This window comes from Pollicipes pollicipes, unplaced genomic scaffold, assembly GCF_011947565.3.
Source record: "Pollicipes pollicipes isolate AB1234 unplaced genomic scaffold, Ppol_2.1 Scaffold_4881;HRSCAF=5763_pilon_pilon_pilon, whole genome shotgun sequence".
NCBI lineage: Eukaryota > Metazoa > Arthropoda > Thecostraca > Pollicipedomorpha > Pollicipedidae > Pollicipes > Pollicipes pollicipes.
The window spans coordinates 30967790-30988839 of NW_023596576.1; the positions used below are offsets into that span (position 1 = coordinate 30967790).

General features: G+C 52.6%; 1 pseudogene; it reads left to right on the plus strand.

The window, feature by feature from the left end:
* Positions 1-434: 434 nt before the first annotated feature.
* Positions 435-21050, plus strand: part of LOC119100244 (leukocyte antigen CD37-like) — a 57647-nt pseudogene continuing 37031 nt past the window's right edge.

The following is a 21050-nucleotide window of genomic DNA, read 5'->3' on the forward strand; positions in this document are numbered from 1 at the left end:
TTTTCTGTCGTCGGGAAGTATATGAGCAACGTATTGTTATGGACAGATGATGCATTGCTGGGCAACTGGCAACCATTTTGGCTCGCAAAATCCGTCGAGGCATACCCCTAGCAACATTAAGGATCCTGGAAAACAGTCGCTGGGAAACCTTGACGCGTACAACTCGCAAGGGCGTTTCTTAGGACTATCTACCGCCACGCAACAATGCAATGTGGTCCGCGCCATGATGGCCAATGGCCAGTCCCCACTGAAGTGATGTCAGCCCGTTTACGTCTCAGGCCTGTCACCTCAACCGCCGCTTCTTGTGTTACTGTACTGTGCTCATAAACGCCCTGATCACTGTCTTTCTCCGCAGGCCGGTGGCCTGTCAGGCGGTCTTTGGCAGCGGCCGGAGCATACTCAGCATCGAAAAAAATCCTCAGATCAACGTCCACAGCCTTTCGGTCCGACGCGGCGAGCCCACAACTCTGGCGCTCGAGTCGATCAGGTCGGCCTGGCGCGGCCGCGGCCGGCTGTGTGAGCTCCTATCTGGCGCTCGATCCGTTGCGGGCGGCGCGCTGAGCCGCCGCCCAGCTCGGGCCCGTCCCCAGCGGTCCGTTCGCCGGCTGAGCGGCCAGCCTTAGGGACGCCGCTCCAGACGTCGGTTCGGTCTTCTACGCGAGGGCACAAAGCCTGCCACCGCGCCAGTTTAGAGATGGAATTGCCGCACTCTGTAATGGGCTGTTGAGGAGATGCGCGATCTGAATATGTTGGCCATTAAGCCCGGACTGAGCGTTGTTTGTAAGAGCGGTAGGAGGGCGAAAATGCCGTTCCTCCGCGTACTTCTTATGAACTAGGGTTATTTCGACGACGAACAAGCCCGCAATCGTCCCTCTCCCAGCACGAGCGTACTCTGTCCGGCGCCGCCAGGACACGGGCCGACGTACAGCGGCGCGACCCGCTCCCAGTGCGGCCATCGGCGCGGCGCCGCCATGGGAGCGGCGCTCCCTCGGGCCGGCCGCACTCGGCCCGTGCACCGGTGCAAGGTCATGTCGACCGGCGATGCCGGCTGCGCCGCGTCCCATCGATCGGCCATGCGCGCGGACGCGTCGAGCTTCCATTCAAGCCGCTCGGTCCGCGGCAAATGACCTCGCCGTGCGTGGATCGGTGCGCCCATTGCATTGTCGATGAGGCTAGTTCAAACAAAGGGCGAGGGCCGGCGACGCCCGACAGACGGCTGCGCGACGGCGGTGACGGCGTTCCCCGCGTATCGGCTGGGCAATTAGGCAATCTGACAGACACGCTGTGTGGGGAAGGATTCAGCTTCGTCAACAGCGGTGCACTCATGCCAGGCTTGCGGCGGCCTTTGTTGAATAAGTAAAACGCCTCGGATGGCCTCCCTCATTTTTGCTGCAGTTTATTTTTAGGATCGTCCGAGGGAACGCGATAGCTCGGGCGAGCTCGGCCGCCGCCACATGATATATTAGCGGTCACGTGTTAGTGGAAATCCGACGTAGCGAGGAAATCTTTACGTTTACCCCAGCCAGTGGAAACGTCGATGCTGCCGCGCGTGGATAGCTTTGCGTGTAACAAGGCCATGGGCGGTGGCTTATTGCCACACAGCGCCGACGGAGGAGGCCTTTGCCTTGCCAACCGCCTCCAGTTTCAACCGGACCGGTAGTGGATAAAACGCTGACTGAAGAGTGCAGTACTGAGCGGAAGGGCAATACGTGTAGTTAAGTGTGCGTGTGTTGTAAGGCGAGCATGATACCGGTATTAGTTTCATGCCGTTGTTGGCTTCAATCATATGAGTTCGCGTTACGCTTAAAGGGAATTTTTCGCATTTGAAGACAAGGCAAGGACCAGATATGATGGAATAAGCCCACTTTTTGGTATACTTTATAAAGATGACTATTGATATAGTTTGAACAAAAACAACTGATCTATGCAACATCATTTCTCTGTTTAGTAAATATGCTCCTCGACACGGCATTGTTAAATTACGTCATCGCACCTTGCACAACGTGAAGTGAGAGCCATTTGACGGCTGTTATGTCTAGAAATCGTACTCACGAGCACTAGACATGAACGAGTCGACCATTCTATTCTCTCGGCCTTGATCGCCGCTTGGCTTATGGAATGGCAGGTTGGAATGATGTTGTTATGACGTCATAAATGTCAAGGTGACCTTGAAATACTGTTCCCGAAAAGTCTCCCCATTTTCGTGGGCTTGCAACTCAGAAACTAGGGGGGGGGGGGTTAGGGTCCTAAGAGGGGTTGGGCTGTGAACTGCACAAAAGGTCTTCACGATGGGTATTTCGGTCAAAATCCCACAGAAATGTGGAACACTCCCTTTTGGTGATCATGTCCACGAACCACGAATAACATCTGCAGTACATAACTCAAATACATATATATATATATATATATATATATATATATATATAGATATAGATATAGATATAGATATTAGATAGATAGATAGAAGATAGATAGACATATCGATAGATAGATAGATAGATAGATAGATAATATATATATATAATATATATATATATATATATATATATATATATATATATATATATATATATAGATATAGATATAGATATAGATAGATATAGATAGATAGATAGATATATATATATATATAGATATATATATATATATATATAGATATATATATATATCCATGCAAATTATTTCATGCTACATTGGTTTTAAACAGCCGATACCAGTAGATCTCATGATGCAGACCACAAAAAATACACATACATGCTTTCTTGTAACGAAGCCAACCAGCTGTTAGCGTCTTTCGTCTAAATGGCTGTCTTCCACTGTGATAATTTTCCTACGAGTTTTAATACATGCAAGCAGCAGCCAAGTACCCATGACATTTAAACTTTTTGTGATATTTAAATGATATCGATTTCGTATTTCCTAAACGTTAGCCTAAGATGAAGCCGAACAATGATGCGTCTTCTGAATGCTCTTGTTGTGCGTCCCCATTGGGGGTGTGTCCCTAAGAAGTGGGCACACGTTTACAACGCACTAGATGGATAGCTCACTAGGTGGGACTTCATTTTGCATTCTATAAAACCACTGATACTAAGCGTCACAATTTTTGCAATCGACCATTATGAAGTGATGCATAGGCGTCATTTTCAAAGAAAGGGAAGCTGTGTAAAACATCTCACGGGCTGGGTTAATTCAAAATGATACCAAGAACGACTGCATTTTATTGGCAACGGCACAGAAATGCTCGCAATCTTGTAAGTGTATTTTCGAGGGATATCATACATACAAATAAGGCAGCAATGACCTCCATTTCTGGCAGAATAACCGGGAGAATGAAGAGATCCAGACATTGATGTTTCGGCTAGATGGCTGTACCAAAACAAATGTCAGTATCGATGAGCGCTTCGACAAAGACATGCGGCCGAAATATCAATGCATCTTTCTCCCCATTCTCTTGGTTATTCTACGACGAAGAAAGTTAGCAGTATTGTCTTATTGATGCTTGTAATCATTTTAACTGGACGTTTTATGCTCCTCGTATCACAAAACTTTTCACCTCCATTAGTATTCTAGAGTGGATTTTGAAGAGAACGCTACTTCAGTCAGCCAGACTGAGCATCGAGCCTCTAAATATAGCCTGGGAGTCAGTTTAAATCTTCGGCACGCAATATTAAGAATGACATGGCGTTTGTTACCGTGGTCACGCGGCCAAATATCGACAGCAGGATATTTCCGTAGCGACGCCCTCGGTTACTTTGATTTCATATCCATTCTGGAACGAATGTTACAGCAGATTTGATATCTGGAAAACATGGGCTTGGCTGACACTCGTGTAGTTTTAGATGGTGAGGAATGAGGCAAGAGGAAGTGCTCTGTCGAATGTTTATTCAGCTGCGTCGTTAGAAAAAAACTGTCGTGATTCATTCTGGTAATGGCTTCCCTGCACAGGTGAGCGTTAAAATCCTTGCGTCCCCGACCATTCCTGCATTGTTTTACAACACGCAGCATGTCCAATGTGCTCGAGAAAATGCAAACACGACCACGCACCACTTGATTCCAGCAGCTGCCCGGGCAGCAGACCTCCAGCCGTCAGCTGCCGGGCGACGGCGGGGCGGATGCCGACCGAGCACGCCGCCTGCGGGCGGCGGGGCTGGCTGCGGGCGAGGCCCAGCGCCAGCCCCGCCGGCCCGGGCGACGTCCAACAGCTGGGCCTCGGCGCTGATGGTCGGCCGACTGCTGCGTCGCTTCATTTATATCCGGGCCACTTACCATATTGGCCGGCGATGAGATAAGCGCTCCGGCCGCGCGGACGCCAGAATTGTTCGGGACGCCGCCGGCTGACGTGTTTGGTGCTGGAACTGCGCATGGGGGACATGGCTGAGGCGGAGTATGCGGGGGGTGTTCAGGGCGGGGAGCCAGAGGGATCGGGGTGTTCAGAGGAGGATGTGGCACAGGTCTAGGCAGTCGGAGAAGCATGCTGCGTAGGCGATGATGTTCAGGAGAAATAGACATGTAGGCCGATGTGCTCAGGGCGGGGTCATGCAGGCCGATGTGCTCAGAGCGGGGTCATGTGGACAGAACTGTTCAGAGGAGGAATCTGTAGAGACACAGGTGTTTTTTTAGGGTTATTCGGAGGAAAACAAAAATTCCGAGTAGTTTACTTTGTAGCTTCCAGTGTCTGAGTTACGTATGAAACAGCTACACAAATGACAGACGCTCTCCAGAAGCAAAACGGCGTTTCCCTTTTGCTCAAACCTTTAACCAATCCAGGCTACGATTCTGATGTTTTTTGTACATTATGAATGTCACCAAAAGCATGTGCCATTCCCCTGATTTCTTTAAAGTTTGCCTCTTGTTTTAGCCTTTCCTCTTCCTTCCATTATCTAGATGAGCAGACATCACTCCAGTGCACTCGACACGCAGTGCGGTCGTGCCATCGGCCGCTGTCAGCGCGCCGCGTCCGAGCCAGCGCGTCGGTGGCGAGGAGCGGCGCACTCTCCACTGATCCGACCCGCGCCACCAGATGGAGACTATTGATTGGGACGACAACGAGGCCAGCGATCAACACAGGACGGGCTCGTGCCTGCCTCGACAGGCGGTCACCGGGACACGGTCCGAAGGCGGTGTCAGGGGCCGGGCCAGGACTCGCCGACACAGTACCGAAGCCCGGTCAAGGCTGTCAGGGACGCGGACAAGGGTACCGAAGCCCGTCACGGCTGTCAGGGCCGGCCAGGACCACGGTACCGAAGCCCGGTCACGGCTGTCAGGGCCGGGCCAGGACCACGGTACCGAAGCCCGGTCACGGCTGTCAGGGCCGGGCAGGACCACGGTACCGAAGCCCCGTCACGGCTGTCAGGGCCGGGCCAGACCACGGTACCGAAGCCCGGTCACGGCTGTCAGGCCAGGCCAGGACCGCGGTACCGAAGCCCGGTCACGGCTGTCAGGGCCGGCCAGGACCGGTACCGAAGCCCGTCACGGCTGTCAGGGCCGGGCCAGGAACCGTACCGAAGCCCGGTCACGGCTGTCAGGGCCGGGCTAGGACCGGGTACCGAGCCCGGTCACGGCTGTCGGGCCAGGCAGGACCGCGGCACCGAAGCCCGGTCACGGCTGTCAGGCCGGCCAGACCGCGGTACCGAAGCCCGGTCACGGCTGTCAGGGCCGGGCCAGGACCGTGGCACCGAAGCCCGGTCACGGCTGTCAGGGCCGGCCAGGACCACGTACCGAAGCCCGGTCACGGCTGTCAGGGCCGGGCCAGGACCGGTACCGAAGCCCGTCACGGCTGTCAGGGCCGGGCCTACCTGTACCGAAGCCCGGTCACGGCTGTCGCCGGGCCAGACCGCGGTACCGAGCCCGGTCACGGCTGTCAGGCCGGGCCAGGACCACGGTACCGAAGCCCGGTCACGGCTGTCAGGGCCGGGCCAGTACCACGGTACCGAAGCCCGGTCACGCTGTCAGGCCGGCCAGGACCGCGGTACCGAAGCCCGGTCACGGCTGTCAGGGCCGGGCCAGGACCACGGTACCGAAGCCCTCACGGCTGTCAGGGCCGAGCCAGGACCGCGGTACCGAAGCCCGGTCACGGCTGTCAGGGCCGGGCCAGGACCACGGTACCGAAGCCCGGTCACGGCTGTCAGGGCCGAGCCAGGACCACGGTACCGAAGCCCGGTCACGGCTGTCAGGGCCGGGCCAGGACCGCGGTACCAAAAAATACCCTACAAAGCCCGGTCACTTCTGTCAGGCCTAGGACCGCGGTACCTAAGCCCGGTCACGGCTTCGTCCGGCTAGTACCGTACCAGCCCGTTCACGGCTGTCGGGCCGGCTAGTACCCTCTACCGAAGCCCGGTCACGGCTGTCCGGGCCGGGCCAGGACCGCGGACCGAAGCCCGTCACGGCTGTCATGGCCGGCCAGTACCGCGGTACCAAGGCCGTCCACGGCTGTCAGGCCGGCCAGGACCGCGTAACTGAAGCCCGTCACGCTGTCAGGGCGGGCCAGGACCACGGTACCGAAGCCCCTCAGGCGTCGGGCCGGCTAGACCGCGGTACCGAAGCCCGTCACGGCTTGTCGGGGCCGGGCCAGGACCGCGGTCCGAACCCGGTCCGGCTGTCAGGGCCGGGCCAGGACCGCGGCACCGAAGCCCGTCACGGCTGTCAGGGCCGGGCCAGGACCGTGGCACCGAAGCCCGGTCACCTTCTTTCAGGGCCGGCCACCGCGTGTCCGAAGCCCGGTCACGGCTGTTCAGCCGGGCCAGGACCGCGGTACCGAAGCCCGTCGCGGCTTGTCATGCCGGGCCAGGACCACGGGTACCGAAGCCCGGTCACGGCTGTCAGGGCGGCCAGACCGCGGCACCGAAGCCCGTCCCAGGCTGTCAGGGCCGGGCCAGGACCGCGGCACCGAAGCCCGGTCACGGCTGTCAGGGCCGGGCCAGGACCGCGGCACCGAAGCCCGGTCACGGCTGTCGGGGCCGGTCCTCGACCGCGGCAGCAAAGCCCGGTCACGGCTACTTTCACAGTGCGCTGCTGAGCGCGGTTGATCGATGTAGGCAATGATTGCATTCTGCGCGCTGTGACACGACGCTCAGTGGGACGGTAGATGCATTCAGTGACATCAGTCTGCTGTGTCTGCCGCAGCGCCGCCGAGCGTGACAAGTCCCCTTGTTTTGTCCATAATTCGATTGTGCGACACGAACTCGCCGACCGCCGACGCTCGCCCAGTCGTTCTCTGGCTGTGTTCCAGCTCTGGCGACTTTTGGCCATCCATTTTGATAAACTCTAGTTATCCTATTCCACATGTCGATGGAGTTAATCAGCTTTCCGTGAGATCGTCACCAGACCCGCAAAAGGATCATGTCAGTGGCAGGCGAGCTGTCCATTAGGATACTTTTTCAGTATTAGGCACAGATCCCTGTTGGTGGGTAGTGCGCTTGTGACCCGCGTGTTCTCGGATGACTCCAAACGCTTCCACAGGGCATCGCCATTTTGAAGAGTGCAGAACTCCTGTTGTGACGGTGGTGACCGGCGACAATGATTGTCATGCAAAGTCCAACATCCCGGAGTCCGTTTTTGCTGGTTGAAGAGTCACAATTTCCACCCTGGATTTGCGGGACTTGAGGTGCCTGGCTGTGCTGCTGATGGGTGACATCAGACAACAACATCGCATAATATGTCGCCGCCAGACAGTTTGGTGGAGAGGGCTCGGGTGCGGGCCAGCTCCAGAAGTCGGTCGTCTCCAATTGGAGTCGTGTGCAGGCCTCCCGACGACACTGTCTCCGCCGACGTCGACATAATGAGGGGCCAGCTGAAAGACTCGTCGTCTTTGAAGGGAGTGCTCCACATTTGTATGGCGTTTTAACTGAAACAGTCATCTTGAAGATCATTCGGTTCAGCTCACACTCCTGCCTCCCTAGGACCTTAAACCCCCCCCCCCCGCGTTTCCGAGCTATATGCACGCGAAGATGTGCAGACTTTTTCGGGGAGACTATTTCAAGGCCACCCAGGCATCCATTCCGCCATGATAATGTTATCCGATTTTGCCATCTAATTTACCATGCGGCAATCAAGGCCAAAACAGAAAGCATTGTCTAGTTGTTCATATCTGGGGCTCGTAAGCTCGATATCCAGCTATAACGGCCGTGAATCGGCTGTCAATCAATTTTGTGCTGGGTTCGATGACGTAATCAACAGTGACATATTGAGGAGCATATTTCCTTAAAGGAGAAATTGTGCTATTTAAGGCACTTTTTATACCTAAAATCATGCTATTGTTCTAATTGAGCTTATTTTATGATACCTGATGCTTGCTCCAAAATGTTAAAACGTGGAGCATTCCCTTTAACAGACACGTGTTTACCCGCGGAGGCGTCGTTGTCAACGCCGGTGCCGCTAACCGGGTGTTGTGATATGCACAGACACATTACATTCTCTTAATCTCCGCTAGGTCGTTTGAAGACAGACTCGGCCAGGGAGGACGACAAGAACAATGGATGGCATCAGCAGCAGCATGAAAGCCTTGCAGCAGGAGGAGCGGGATTGGTCCATGAGGGTCGTGTCGAGTCCTGGGGTTGAGTCGTAGGTACAGGGTCGAGTCGTGGGGTCGAGTCGTGGGTCCGGGGCCGAGTCGTGGGGTCGAGTCGTGGGTCCAGGGTCGAGTCGTGGTACAGCGACGGCCACGATCATGCGCGGTTGGACCACCTGCTCATAGCCGACTGGGTATCTCAAGTACAAAGACGTATGCCCATACACTAAGCCCCAAGTACGGCATCGCACAATCTGGAACCACCACGCCGACACCTGCCACCTGCAGCTAACCAGCACCGCCACCTGCAGCTAACGCTCTTCCCACATCGAACTCCGCCCAGCTTGCAGCCAGTGGGAAGCTGAGCGGGCTGCAGTGACGACGGGACGCAACTGGCCGTGCTTGCCACCTGGGGCGTGGTGCGACCTTCAGCATGGCGAGTAAGCACCGAGCGGGAGCGTCGAGCGCCCTCAGCTGGACGGCGGTGTCAGACGCCAGACGCCGGCGCCCTAACTGACCTCTTCTCCTCGCCCTCCGGCTGCCAGCAGTAACGCGACGTGCGATCCGCGGAAACACGCGTGCGGCTCGGCAGCAGCGGCGCCTTCACACTTGAGCTGCTCATTAAATGCCGACGAATGCGACGAGTGTTTCGCCGGCATCTGCCACCGGACGCGGGTGATCGGAGTCCGCCAGTGAGTCGCCATTTGAATACGTCAGTGGGTCGCCATCTGAGCCCGTGAATGGGTCGCCATCTGAGTCCGTAAGTGATTCGCTATCTGAGCCCATGAACGAGTCGCCATCTGAGCCCGTGAGTGAGTCTCCATCTGTGTCCGCGAGTCGGTATCCGCGAGCTACTGCACGCAGGGCAGTCGGCAGTGCGGTCCGCGCACAGCCGGAGCTCAGCGCCACTCCTCACAAGTTGAGCCATTCAAGGGTCGAGGGTCTCGAGGGGCTTGTGCGCAGCCGCGCAGCCCCGTGGACGCTTTCGGACCGTCTTCCCAGCCGCGCGGCGCGTGGTCAATCTTTACTTATCTCTGGCTTTGTCCCATCTGTACGGAAACACGCTGCCGTGGTTCCGCTCCACGAACCAAGAGCTGTGAGACGTAGCGTAAACAGACAGCTCTAGACCGGCCAATGAGTTCAGACCAGTGTTCAAAACGGAAACCAGAGCGTTCATCAAGTGCTCTCGTGTAAGGTGGCGATCAGGTAGGAGTCGCCGTGCAGATGCGGCGTCGGTGCGTTTAAGTGGGCCTCCTATCCGTGCCATACGAGGTCAATCTTGCATTCGTTTCTCACATGATCCCAACTGCACCACCCCTCCCCACCTAAGGTTTTTTCTGAATATCCCTGACGGCACGGAGTCATTACATCAAACATTACACGGGTGGGGCTGTAGACAATCAATTAATCATTGGTGTAAAAGATAACGCAAGTCCTTCAAGTTAGCTGACCGATAGTCGGTCAAAATCAGACCATGGTTGTGAATGAAGAGCAGGTCTAAGATATATTTCAGGATGATGCAAGGACTGATGCAAGTTGGAGACGAAATCGAGAACTAAGTTGGAGAAGAAATCGTGCAATTTTGAAAAGTGCCGAGATAATCGGGAGATTAAGTTGTGGCAACTAATTTCATTGACTTTGGTTTAGTGTAGGTGGGTCGATCTAGGTCAAAACCAAGCCGCTTTTGTCTGACCTATTTGTATAATGGGGTAGTTTTGACATTGCTTTTGAGTTTCACAACCACAAAGATGTAATAGATGTGGTTCTTGACGTTATGAAAGTCGGGGGACGTCACTGCCTCAAGGAGACCTTCAACCACATTAATCTTTCAAGAACTCACCACTCAGGAAAACATTTTTACACTGATTTTTGAACTCCAATATGTGATTTCGAAATATTTTGTGAACTTAGTCTTCTTAAGGTCGAATAAAGTTGCTGGCTGAAAATGATCCTGACTAGCCTCGTGCTTGGAAAAGATATTTAGGTTAAAGCTGGTTGTATGGAAAAGTCTGGGTGCACCTCGGACGCTGATCTCGCAATTGCACCTTGAACATCTTCAGTCTGATCTTGTTTGACCTCATTTGACCCAAAACGCAATTACGAAATGATCGAAAAAGTCAAAAACTTACGTTTAAACAAAGCTCTACTCTGGCGCTGTTACTCTTGACATACCAGGGTCAGATTGACCCTCTCTTATCTGATCGCTTTCTATTTAACCGACCACCCAGGCGTGTGTTAACACCATGTTAACCAGGACTTACGACTATTAACCTGATGTGTACCGTTGATTTGCACAATGATTTGCATATGTTATGGGCACGTTTTCTCTTCGTGACAACGCGGATGGATAATTGAGGCCTGATGCATGTACGGCTGAGGTCACTTATTTCTCATATGGATTATAGGTGGTAAGCGCTTTGATTGCCGGAGGTGTATTGGTTAACCTACACGTCTGAGAAACCAGGGTTATGGGGTTCGGTTCCTCGTGGTATCCGCCCCCCCCCCCCCCGGCCTGCCAGCGTGAGAGGTAAGCGACATAATAGCTCAGAAGCTGAGTGCGTTGTAAAACTCCAATGGCACGGGTGGTAAGCGTGGCTATTCCATTGCGTTAGTGATAGTCACGTGTGGAGGTGGACAGGTATGTTTCCAGGACATCTATTTGTGCGTGGCCAGTTGCCTTCCTCATTTTCTGATAATACCAGGATTTCGCTCAACATAGCCCTGTTTGGAAGTCGCGTGGTCAGGCAAGTGGGATTGACTCATTCATTTACATCTACATTTATATTATTGAGCGCACATTCACGTTGTGGTTGTTCCGTGCCTAGTCGTAGAAGAAAAAACGCACACAGACACAATACACAGAGACACACACACACACACATATATATATATATATATATATATATATATATATATATATGCACAGGTGGAGGTAATTTCAGTCAATGAGTCAGCACTTTCAAACAGTCAAGATGCCTGGCGCGAGGGGGCGCGGACGGCCGCCGCAGGCAGCTGGTTCCTGGCGGCGGTGGCGCCGTACCGAAAATGCTGCTGGGTAGCGGTCATTCGAATGCGCGGCAGATGCAGCGAGCCGACACCGCCCGCACAGCCCGAGTTTGGCTTTAGAAGACTCGGTGCGCGTCACGAACCAGAGCACGCCGTGCACTGGGAGATTCGGGGACGTGCTCTGCCCTGCACACTTTCAGACAATCCCGGTGGTGCATAAGATCAGCGACGCTACGCCAGCCGAGCGCTTCCAGAAGGGGTGAAATGTAACCGTTGCGGCGTATGCTGCCCACTAGCCTGGCTGCGAAGTGCATCACCCTTTGCACCCTGTCTAGGTGACGCTCGACCGTTCTTCTCTGGATGGACAGGTATTGGAGGATGTTGGTAGCTTCGGAACTTCAGGAGTGAAGTGGTGTCGAATTTCTAATAGGGATACGAGGATTGTGTCACAGTGCCGAACGGTTAAGGGGATGTGGGGTTCCCATGTGAGGTTCTGGTCGAGGAGTACACCCACCACCTTCACTGAAGACGATGGAGGAATGTGTGCGCCAGAGATGGTAACGTGAAAGTTGCCGGTCTTTGTGATGGAGGGTTTGTTGCCGATCAGCATAAGACCTGTCTTTTAGGGGTTTGGACTCCTCGATACAGGCTTTTAGGTTGGACAGGCCGACGGCATTGCGGTTGGCGGAGACGGGGAGTTGGGTGTCATCGGCGTAGGATAGTAGGCCGCCTTGGGGTAGGAAGCTGGGAAGGGTGTTGATGAAGATCAGGAAAGGGATTGGGCGGGCGAGGGATTCCTGGGCCACCCCGTGGGATACGGTTAAGGTAACCGAGCCACCACTAACCGCCTATTTCTGACCGCTCAGGTAGTCTCGGAACTAGACTCCGGAACCATTCCGAGGACACCCCACACCACTCCAGCTTGCCCAGAAGGACGCTGTGATCAACGCTGTCAAAGGTCCTGCTTAGGTCAATCGTCCTTATCGACGCGACAGGGCCGTTGTCGACAACCGTTTCCAGCCTCCCGACAGCGTCGACCAGGGCATGCTCTGTCGAGTGTCGTGAACACATTCGATAGCGTCAGTACATGGTTGTCAAGAGGGTAGGAAGTGAGCTGCTTTCTACAGCACAGAGCGAATAGAAATGGGTGTTCAGTTGTCGAGGTCTGATCGATCTCCCGACTTGAACACCCAGGTGAAGCGCACTATCTTCCAGCCGGACGGGAAAGTGCGTGATGTGATAGAAATGTTGATCAGACGTAAAAAAGGAGTGTCAATTACAGGGGAACACTTTCACTGGATGGAATGGTACACCATCGAGCCGACAGCTCGCGACGCGCTCATCTTCGTGATGGCTGCAGGGAGCTCCGGTGTTGTGACTGGATACAGAGAGAACGCCGAGGCACAGACACGGTACGGACGCGGTCCAGCGGGGGGCACACCCGCACCGCCACACACCTCCGCCGTCTCCGCATCGGTGCGGTGGTCAATGGCAGCGAAGTGGGTATTGAGTGCGCCAGCCCATGTCGTAATCGGGTGTGTCGCGCCCTTTCGCTGGCTGCAGTCCGAACTGCCTGAGACGGCTCCAGAAACCTCGCCGCCCCGTCAGCAGACCGCTGGACAGGAAGGAGCGTCGCGCGAGTGATCAGTCCCTTCACTCTGTTACGGCACCGCTGGTACGCGGCACGCTTCTGTGGTACAGCAACGCTCCCAGGTGTTGCAGGTGCAGTCGCGCTCCTCTATGGCTGAGGAGACTTCAGTATTTTTCACGCGGCCATGGACAGCCAGGCCGACATGACGTTACAGTGATGGTCGGGCAGTGAGCGTCGACTGCGACGTTCCACACCTCCACAGGTGCGTCCACCTTGTCGTCGGCGGTGCCAGCGGCGCTGAGCGGCTTCCAATCGGCAAGTAGCAGACTCAGGTTGAACGCGCTTCACTCGTTACGGAGGGCCCAAATAAACTGTCGCCTCTAGAAAGAAGAGTCTCGTCACCTCCAAGGTTCGCAATGTGGTTCACACGGCGGTTGATATGTCATCCAAAAATGGTGTTGCTATGAGTTAACCTTGGAGGCGTGCCAGTCAGGCTTTCAAGCATGCAGTGGCGGCGCCAGGCGCCTGTAGCAGGTTAGGTAAACTACTGTAGGGAAAAGGGGTGGGTGATTAGGACGCGTGTTTTTAATCTCATCTGTATTTGCCTAAGAGAGTGCGCGCGTCGAGATGCCTAGGGATCGAACACTTGTGAGGCCCCTTACTTTACCTCTACCTTAGCTTACCTTACCTCTACCTTATCTTACCTTTCCTCTACCTTATCTTACCTTACGTCTACCTTATCTTACCTTACCTCTACCTCATCTTACCTTACCTCTCCGGGTACGTTACGGGACGCCGTGGGTGGGATACGAGGTGGCCCATTTCCTATTCTGGTCCGAGGTTGGAGGACATTTCCATTCCAGTTCGGGGGATCCGCCGGCTGTTATTACGACGAAAAAGGGGGCTGAAGCCCCCAGGTTGATCTGGAATCCCTCAGAGGAGCATGTCATGCATCGTTTCCTCCGTGACGCAGGGGCCCTCGATGACGCAAAATATGCCCTCACCGGTACAAGTAGCCAAACAATTGGCAGAGGGACCCCATTTCACCTCATTAAGCCCCTGGCTGAAACGGGCCCAGAGCCGTCCCCCCTCCCCCATCCTGTGTCAGGGCCAATTGACTGATACAAGGCCCCTCCATTTTCTAATTGTGGACCCTTTCATTAGCATATGGCATGCCTTCTTCCAATGTCAGCGGGCCGGCGAATAACGCGAGAGTCCCTCTGATGTGCGTAGTCCGGTCGCCGTCCCTGTTCGTCATTCCGTCCCTGGCCGACTTGGGGCCATTTGCCGACGCGGGGGTCTTGTGCAACATTTGAGGCTCCTCGTTATTGCAGTGTTCTCGACCAACCGTAAATGTTGACAAAATAGGTAAGAAGTGATACATTAAACAGTCCCCCGAAATAGTCACCCACCTTCTTGCGTCTTTGGGTGTTGGCAGGGTGAACTGAAACGTCATCCTTGTGCTGAAGCCTCGCGGTGCTGCGCTGGCGGTAGGGTAGACTTGGATCACGCCCTGTTTATTCCGGCTGATCACGAGCCACAAGCGATCGCATACCCCCCCCCCCCCCCCCCTCCCGAATTCCACTTACTCCCAACCACTGCTTTCTCCTCGATATCACGTTTTAGTGATACCGCAACCGTATCCACATTTAAGCCAGGAATGGACAAGGGAGGGGGCAGAAGCACGAAACAATTCCCTCCCCAACTCTGTTTCAGTTTAACATTTGCCATGTATGTGCATACATGGAAGCATGGGGAGCAGTCGCAATCGACCTTGCCCCTAAAAATCGGATATTCAGCGGCCAATGCGGACATCTACCAGCAATCCCATCAAGCTCCGTGGTCTGGGGGGAAGATGCTGGCCTCGTAATCCAGCGGTACTGGGTACGAGTCCCAGAGTGGGCGCATTGATTGACCCAACTGAAATGGAAAGGTCAGCTGGCAACTGGCCAGAGATGGTCAATCCAGACCTGGGGCGGCCGTGCCGCAGCAATGTGAGGCACGTAAAAACCTCCGCATTCCTGACCGAAGCCACTCATGCAAACAATTCGGAATACATTTATTAAAAAAGGCTGTTTGTTCTAATGCCTATGCATGAAGACGCTAATTGTTGGAAATGTCCACCATTCTTTCGATCCCGTACATCCGCATTTACGTTCAACAATGCTCTCAGTCAACTGAGGCATATTGGCAGTAGAAGCGGCGGCAATTTCACATACCATTTCAAAACGTTGGAACTTAGATGGGGGCCAGACTGCAAAAAAGGCAGGTGACACCGAACATATCCGGCACAGCACCGACATCACGGCGAACATTCGAGCACATGTACGCCATAAATCCGAGCGCTCAGCGTTCGGTTTACGGTCGTCACCAATGTCGGCGCATAGAGAACCAATATTGCAGGGATTTATGATGCCGCAATGGCAATTTCGGGAAAGGAATATGCCGAAGCCATTTTTCACGCAAAAACAAGTTGAAGATTCAGCGCAATTTGGCAGGCCTGAGTTCGGCGCGCGCAAGCATGAGGTTTAGTGCATCGATGTCGGGTGGGCGTCCGGCGCAGTGAAGGTAGTTTTTGCTGAGGGTAATTGTTTTTTACTATGAACATTATGCTTCGATATGACTGTGTTCCAAAAGGTTCATCGACCAATGGATTCACGATATCTCACGTTGCACTGGTCACAATAAAATGCAAACAATCACATCCGGACCCACTCCACCGACACCGCGCACAACAGAAACGCCGACGCGATTGTTTATTTTTAGATTTAAGCAGAGTATAATGGCTTATTCGCAGATGTAGACTACGCAAGCCTGCTCTCGACTCGGCGTCAAATAGCTAGAATATGGGATGATGCTTTGACGCGGCTGTAAGCAAGAATGTTTTGCAGCAGTCAAGAACCTTAAGAGGCTCATATATGTCCTAAAACATATAATATGTAAAATGATCAATAGCTTCCAGGACGAGAAACGCACCAAGAGACATGTAATCCTCCTAGGAACAGATTATTCACCACACGCCATCTACTCCGTCGGAACCTGAGCTATGGATGTCATCCATAATGCGATTAGATAGTTCCTTTAAAAAAAGTCGCTCTCAGCGCCTCACCAGTCATTTGTTGCACTAGGTGGTTCTGGGACCGCAAAGCGATTCCATACTGATTGGTTTGGCCGACCGTCGCACGATGTCCTACTTGCTGCCCAACGGCTAATTATCACATCATCTCGGTAACGTGTGACTGGGACTCGCTTCCGTTGGAGGTAGCACATAAGGTGAGCAATCTGTTAACTCCCGTGTTTTGGTTTATATAAGCTCACTGGATCTGAGGACGCAAGGCTGCTGTTGGCTGTGGACATTTTGGTGTGGTGTAAGTGTTCGTGCGTGTAAGGTGCTGACTGATAGAATCTTTGGGCGGACAGATATATCTTTGCTTGACTCGCCAAAAGGACTTGCACAAGGAAGGTCGTCACTAGTAAAACTATCACGAAAGTAGTAAGAAATCTGCTACAGCGGCTGACCCTAGCAATTTTGATCGTATACAGCAACAAACCCAAACGTGCTACAAATGGTGGCTTTTAAGAAAGAAAGAGATAAATGAAGAAAGCAATTCATTTCCATCTCGACTGATTAAGTGATGTTTAAGTTGCCCACCTCTCCAAACACGCCCAGAAGTACGCGCTACTTCTAAAGATCTACTCAGCCGAAATCGATGTCCCGAGAAGGATTGCGGCTAAAATATGCATTTGGTTGGCATGATGCCCGTGAATCCCAATACTCTGAAATGATACTAGTTTTTATCCTTGTCTTCAAACGCTCATAGCGGAAAGCACCAGCATGCTTTATATTCCTGTCAAACAATGCTTTGTGTAGACCAAAATTGTAGAGATCTATCACGGCATGCCGAGTACTTCGTTTGCCCTCGATCTTGGTTCCCCGGGCCGCAGCAAAGATGAGAGTCAAAATCAGTGAACAGGCCGAAACACCCACGCATCGATTTCGGAAAAGACTTGTTGTCAAGCCCAATTGTCATACACCAAACGGCTGTCCGATTTTCGCGAATTGTTTTAATTTCCCAGTCGGCCGTTGCCGCCGGAGTGGAAACGACGACCTAAATGGTGGGGACGGCAGCGCCATCACTTCTCCCGGTCAAAACGCTTTTAACGATTGAGTTTAATGCATTCTGATGAAGTTCGCGATGGGCGTTTCCCAGCTCCCCAGCTGTGTTGGGTCCAGTGCGAATGGGATGAGCTTTATGCAGGTGCTTTCCGGAACCATAGTGGGTTCGGTGTGCTGCGAATGTGAGAGGTGAGGGAATCCCACATTTTTGGTCGCTGGGAGCCCAAGTAACTCGGTAACTTTTGCCTTACGTACCGTTGTGCAGCGATGCTATTTGAAGTATTATGACTGATATTTTGGTGTGCTTGATTTAGGCTCGCGCATGCCGAAGCATCCACATTTTGACAGTGTCGTTACGCCAACCCCATACCCTGCTATTTGAGCCATGCTTTCCTGTCTGGCTAAACAGTTTCAGACCCCCCCCCCTCCCCGACTCCAAGACCCTTCACGATCAATGGGGTAGACCGATGACACCATAAATATCCAATGAATGCCATCCTTCAATGACCTTATAAACATTTTTATTGAGACGGCGAACTTTCGAGGCATCCGAGAGAAAAGTCAGCTTTTGACGATTTTTGACGATGTCTGACGAGGTCGGTCTCGGTGATCCTTGCCCTTGGCCGTTCGTCGGTGTTGGTAACGGCTGGATGTCATCGGTTAACCTGTTCGTTTGCGGCTGTTTGTTTCCTTGACGACTGCAGTTGCTCGCCTGTCATTAGGTGACGGATTTTTCGATGTGTCTCGGCGGCTTTGGGGGGTTTGTTTTGGCGTAGCGGTTTGGACTTCGTTTCACTGAGGCCATTCCTTATTGTAATTCTGTTTTTATTGTGATAGTGATTTGGAGGCTCAGAGCTTTGGAGTTTTAGAGCACGTCGACTAGAGATTAAAAACATGTATATATATATATATATATATATATATGTGTGTATATATATATATATATATATATATATATATGACAAAATATGATATTATATATATATATATATAAACATTACATCGTGGTTTAAAACAATTATGTTCGAAAACCCTTGATATGCATGACTGCTTGCCGCAAGCCACCAATGGACTTATTAACTAGATAGCTAGTTTTGGGCGAGAACGATTGCAACGACACGTAAGCAGTAATCATTTGATCCCGGGTTTCTCTTTGCAGACGTGTCGCCTAATTGAGTTATAATGCAATCTGAAACATCTAAAGGGAGTGTTCTGCATTTCTATGTGGTTTTCAATGAAACGGGCATCTTGAAGATCATTCGGTGCAGTTAATAGGCCTGCCCTTCGTAAAACCCAACCCCTCTAGTTTCTGAGCTGTACGCCAGTGAAGATGCGCAGACAAATTCGGGGAGACTCTGACAGAGTCACTCAGCTATCCATGACGCTGTAAAGACGCATTCAAATTCTGTTATTCCATTAGCCAAGCGGCGATCAAGGCCAAGACAAATCTAGCTCTGGAGTCGTTCATAGCTAGCGTTCGTGAGCACGATTTGCCAGATATGACAGCGGTCAATTGCCAGTTGTTATAAGCGAGCTCATTTCATCATGCCTGATGCTTGCTTCAATATTTTCAAATGTGGAACATTCCCCTTAAACTTCAACATGGTGTCATGCGAACCTATATTCACAAACTTTCAATGCGTATTTGTCTGATAGACGTAGCATCCCGGTTAGCAGCATAAAGGAAGTTATTTCTGCACGAAAGTAACTTGCTTCTTCACGCCGATGATGTCAAGAGTACGACGGCGTCTGTATTCTGCCATGCGGCTCGCTCGCTATGCATCTAGAGACGCCTTACGGGCTGAATAACAGCAGGCTCCTGTTCTGAACCGCCTCCAGTCCCGGGGCGTTTGGTCCGAACCATGACCTGTTCGGGCTGATGTGCACGGACGCCCCGGCTCCATGCCGCGCAGCTCACGCCAGTCCGGCGTCCCACCAGCCCCGGTGTCACGCGTGACGCTTCCGGCGTAGGTGACGCGTCAGGCACACTGAATCGCAGTTCAGCGAGGGCCAGAGCGAGGCCGACCGCCGGAGCCGCATCAGCCAGCCAGCCCTGTACAGAAACTCTACCAAACTTCCAGGGAGTGAAGTCACTAACTTTGGCTGAGCTCGGTGCCGGCTAACTGATCAATACCGTCCGCACTCTGGGACGGACAAGAGCGTCTCTCCGTCAGACTGAGGGCGTCAACCGAGCGAGCTCTCCCGAGCTGCCACGCTTAACGAGTCGCCTCCCCGCTGGTGTGCCCACCGCCTGGTCTGGTAGCACACTCCGCCTTTTTGTACGCACACGTACTACGGCTGCGATCAGCAGCGGTTTTAATAATGTGTCAGTTTTTACACATGCTTAGCAAGTATCATGACTCCTCTCAATTTAAATGGCAGTAACAGCAGAATCATGATGGCGTCTAAACAATTTCGTTGCGCTTCCAATGTTCCCTCCGTTGGTCTTTTTCTATATTGAGCGCGCCAATGTGAATGGCCACCGTCAAGGCAGCGTCAACAATGGTTTACGTTATAGTGTATTGATTAGCGTGTGCGATATCCATCTTGGGAGATGTTTGGCCACACCAATTTTATTTTGCAGGACTGCATACTCGTCAGCGTGGCATTCAGTGCAAATAGAATCGCAAGGCAAATATGTCAGATCGTAAGCTTGTAACTCAAGCAATTTGTAGGTCCTCGGTAACATTTCGCCGCCCGTATTCTCCGCGGAATTTGAAAGCCCTCGCGTGGCCCGTTCGGCCAGTTTCGTTGTTTCACTACGGTCATAACTCGCGAATTTATGAACTTTTTCGATGAATGCATCCGGATGCACCGTTCAAGACTCTCTTGTCGCTCTAGTTTCCACCCATCGATCCTGTACAGCAGTTCAGCAATTGCTAACAGTGATCTTCTCTCTTTCCAGAAGCTGAAGTTTGGTCCGGTTCGTTGTCCGTGCCACAAGCAGGCAAGTACCGGGCCTCCGTGGCGGCTCAGTGAGCCAAGCCCGCCAACTTCCACCATCTTGCGCCCAATGAACGCCACAGTGAGTGTTAAATGCAGGGAGAATGCGTGGATTGGAAGCGGAAATGGAGCCGACCAGCCGCTTAGAGGGTTTGATTTTCCTGAAAGGAGGAGCGTTCACATCGCTGGACTCGCTGGCTGGGCGGACCGGCTGAGGCTCGTTTGTTCGATTGCTGCGACGCTCTCTGACGGGACAGAAAGCTACGGGAAAATGTGCGGAAGAATGCCAGACTTTTTCCCTCTGGACAGATATTGCGGTCCTATTGGGAAGCTCTCCTACCTATGATAGCGCTTGACGCCGACAAGCGTCGGGAGGAATCCCCATCTTATGTTACATATTACAACCATATACATGGTTGACAACTGACCCAGAAGGACGGGGGGGGGGCTCTTTTGGCACAGGGAAGAACATGTTGAAGCAATGTAGCAATATAACGCAAGACAATATCCTCCGCGCTCCTATTGGACAAAGAGGGTCGATGGGAAATGAAAAAGTAAAAGAGTAGTGATAGCCCTTTTCGTCGGAAAAAACCTGATACAATGGAGGTGTAGGTGCATTAACGAATTAGACACGACATCCGTTGTGTGAACGTATAGATGCACTATAACGCATCTATATCTCTATTCTGTTGTTTTTTCCGAGGAATACGGCCACCACTCGTGTCTTATTTATGTGCGTGATGTTCCTCGCAAAAGCACTTATCAATTTAAGAAATAAAATAGTTTCATCTAATTCGGGTCGAATGTAAGATGCACCAAGTTTAGCAGAAGAATCCAATGCCATCAATTCAAAGCACTGAGAATGCTTCTTTACCAAAACCGACCCG